This window comes from Cariama cristata, unplaced genomic scaffold (genome assembly GCF_000690535.1).
Source record: "Cariama cristata isolate BGI_N322 unplaced genomic scaffold, ASM69053v1 scaffold46181, whole genome shotgun sequence".
In the NCBI taxonomy this organism is placed as follows: domain Eukaryota; kingdom Metazoa; phylum Chordata; class Aves; order Cariamiformes; family Cariamidae; genus Cariama; species Cariama cristata.
Genome location: NW_009599563.1, coordinates 9466 through 13038, shown reverse-complemented (window position 1 = coordinate 13038; position 3573 = coordinate 9466). Strand labels below are relative to the sequence as shown.

At 40.4% G+C, this 3573-nt stretch overlaps 1 long non-coding RNA gene across 1 annotated transcript; it reads left to right on the top strand.

Annotated features, from left to right (window-relative positions):
* Window positions 1-1196: 1196 nt before the first annotated feature.
* Window positions 1197-2866, top strand: LOC104168932. The gene is made up of 3 exons (XR_696518.1): window positions 1197-1256; window positions 2057-2139; window positions 2665-2866. It is a non-coding gene; the product is annotated as an uncharacterized LOC104168932 (long non-coding RNA).
* The last annotated feature ends 707 nt before the right edge of the window (window positions 2867-3573 follow it).

The window sequence follows — 3573 nt, the reverse complement described above, 5'->3', positions numbered from 1 at the left end:
CGGGGGATAAACTTGAAATATTAAGATGCAATGCACTGTGTTTCTGGAAAGTCCTGCCATAGTCTGTCTTGCCTGCTGCTTGAGAAGCCCTAACTTCAGCATACATTAAGAGGCTTAAATATCCAAAGGTCTGGAAGAACCATCAGAACAGGGAGATTTTGAGATTGCATGCAATCTTCTTGTGTAAAAAAATACCTAGGCACTAGTGTCCTTGCAGAGAGCACACCCTGTAATGTCCAGTACCAAGCAAGCACATGTACTAGTATAGCTGAAAGAAAAACACTTTTAACTGTCAAGCACAAAGACTGACATCTTCATTGTATGGAGGAGCTGATTCTTGAATAGTCTATCAGGAACTAATTCCTTGGGGAACAGTTTCTGTGGTGCATCTTTTTAACACCCAAAATACTTTCCTCCTTGTAATCAAAATTTCTTCATGGTTAGAGGAAATATGAAGAATTAGGGGACAATGAAGAACTGGAGGATCGGGGGGTGAAGTTGTAGGTACTCATTTCATCAGCTTGTCACTAGATCAGCAGGCAGTCTTTTTCCTATAAATAACTTCTGCTGTTTCTCCGAGAGGAGGCTGGAAGCTCTGTGCTGTACCAAGTCCCTGCTGTGTTCCTGTGTTTCCTTACCAACATATCCTTCTGGTTTGATTTCTTCAACTACTGTTGCTCAGTTCAGCAGCAAACCCTCAGAAAACATGGCAGAGCTGTTCAAAGAAGGAAATTCTTCAGTGTAATACCTACTTAAGGACAAACAAGCAGATATTTAATCAGTGGAAATCCATGGTTCACTACTATCTTTCATGAAGGTGGCATCTCAGGCATTTGCTTCTACCATCTTTCTCAGTGCTCTTGCTCTGAGAGTGAGCACATAGAGATAGCATTTAAAAAACCAACCAACCAACCCACCCAAAAAACCCCAAACTCAAAGTGGATTGAGTGGAAGTAAGTTTTAAGGCTTTTCAGGGTTGGGATTGTGTGAGTTCTGTTTGATCAACCTACAGCAGTTGCTGGTAGTGATGAAGGGTAAAATACATATATATTGATGTCAATCCTGCCACTCCATTCTGCTTGAGGGGAAGTGCCTGCTTTGTTTAATGTTATGAAATTGGTTGGTGTCATCCTACTTTGATAGCTCCAAGTCCTAACTTACCGCCTGGGCAGCTAAATCTACACTCATTATTGCAGGAGACAAGAGAGGAAAGAATTCGCCAATACCATGAAGAACCAAACACCCTTCCAGTTCTGGTGAGTAGTAGTTCCCAGTCAGGAAGCTCATGGCTGCAGCATGGTAAACATTTTAAATGTATTCTTGCTAGGTTTCAGTGTGGGTTTCCCTGCCTGACAAGTTTTCAGAACTGTGGCATGGAAGGCCAGTTACATTCTTGCTAAGAGCTTCAACTTTGGATTTTGAACAAATGAAATGCATTCTGCCTGTTAGATGCTTGGAGTCCTGTTGCCAAACACTGTGTTTTAGACAGCTCTGATCTTTCCAGTCACTGGCCACCAGTCCTGTGTTGTATGTTCGAGGTGGTGTGCATGCAGATGGTAAGATACCTCCCCTTAATCTTTTTGCAGATATTCTTAACTTTACATTTTGTTTTAATCTCTGTAGGTTTCTGAATTTGCTCATTCAGTAGTATGTTCATAATTACAGTACGTCCATCTGGGGAAGTGGGACCTCTCGGTTTCCTGGCCCTGTGCTTGAGCTTGGAGGATAACGTTTGTGCTCTTAACAAAACCAGTTGGCTGTTGCTTGGCCCAAACTGGATTTAAGAATGGTGGTAGCAGAAGTAATTGTGGAAAAAACACACTTTCCTTTTCTCCTTGATGGTTTCTCCTTTAAAAGTGAAAAATAAACAAGAAAACCAGCTTCTAACACAAAATAACTCACCTAATTTTGCCTTGGCATCTTTGTTAAAAATAGGTGAGCAAGAAAGTCTTTTCTGTTGCCATGGTGAGCTGCACTAAGACTGGCCTGCTCGTGACAAGCATTCTAGCCTTTCAAATAGGTTGAAAATAATGTTAAGTGTTTCCACCTACATTAGGGCTTGCGGGAAGGTGCAATGCTGCTAGTGGAAGGAGACAAAGCCACCTTGCAAGGAGTGACAGGAGCACGTCTGTTTCTGAGGTAAATGCTTCATTTGAATTGACATCCTCCTTCAGATAGAAAGGGAGAGAGACATGCTGCCTGTCCCCCACATCGGAAGTTACTTAATCCCTTGCTTCCATTTCTCTTTGGGGAAAACATGAGTATTGCTTTATGCTCCAAAGGAGCAGGTAGTATGACAGCACTCTAAAGGATGTCTAACTTACCCAGTAAGTGCTATGGTGTTACATCCATAGATGTTTATGTTTCTGAACTATAGTTACCATTCACAGAAAGAGCCCCAGTAGTCAGCTCTGTTATTGAAGGCCAGGGGAATGCCAGTTTGGCCCTAATGCACTGAAGTCTAACAAGGTAACTCATGTCTTTAGTCATACAAACATTACTAACAAATTTAATATGTATGTCCAGTGATGCAGGCAAGGAAGGGAGTCAAAATTCTGCTTGTTATGAATAAGGATGCCTCAGTTCCGTCCCTAGTAACAGATGGAAGCACAGTAGTCCTAGCTCCTGTTAAAGCTCACACAGCATGGTTTGTCTTGTTTACAGGGGTAAGAAACCAACTGAACATGAGCCTGGAACAGATTTCAGTTTCCTCCTGATTGACAGTAATCTCCAGAATCTGTAGCCTTGCACATTCTGCAGCAAAAGTCACTATATGGGAAGACAATGAGGAGGAAGGAAAGAGATGCTTCTAGTCCCAGGGTGGCTGGAGAACTTTATCTTTATAAATAAAGATAAATATTCATTAGTGGGCTCTTTTGCCCACCCCAATTCATGTCTCAGACGTCTCTCCTTCCTAGCAAAAAGACAATTTTTATTGCAATACTCAAGTAGTCATAGCTATTCTTAGTCTGGAAGGGTCTGTACATTCATGTATCCACTTTGATTCCTTCCCCACCGAAAAAAACCAAGTTACTTTAACACAATTAAGACAGGACACCAAGACAGCTGTTCCTGCTGCTTAGCTTTACCTGCTAAATGAAAGAATTGTTCATTTAGTGTACTCCCACACTATTAGTTTCATTTTTGCACTGTTAATAAAGGGAGAAGTTATGCATTCAATTACTTTTATTTGCTTCAGACTTGTTAAATATATACAATGCTAATTATGTACAAAAGTGTGCATGTTAAAAATTGTCAGGTTACAAACTTGCAAATCCTAGAAAAGTGCAAAATTTTAAAACATCTTCCACCATGCTGTACAGAAAAAGATACATCATTAGCCAATATACAGACTCTTAAAACATACTGATCAAAACAAAATAAGACATACAATATACCCTTAAAGCACCCAGAAGGGAAAAAGATATTGCACAGAAGACTGACAGCAAGTTCATTATAGTGCCTGAAGGCTCATTTTCGAAAGTCGATTATTTCCAACACTTCTCAGACCTAACATTTAACTCTTAAAAAAGGCATTTTTTGGCATTTTAATATCCACTTGTAATCACATAA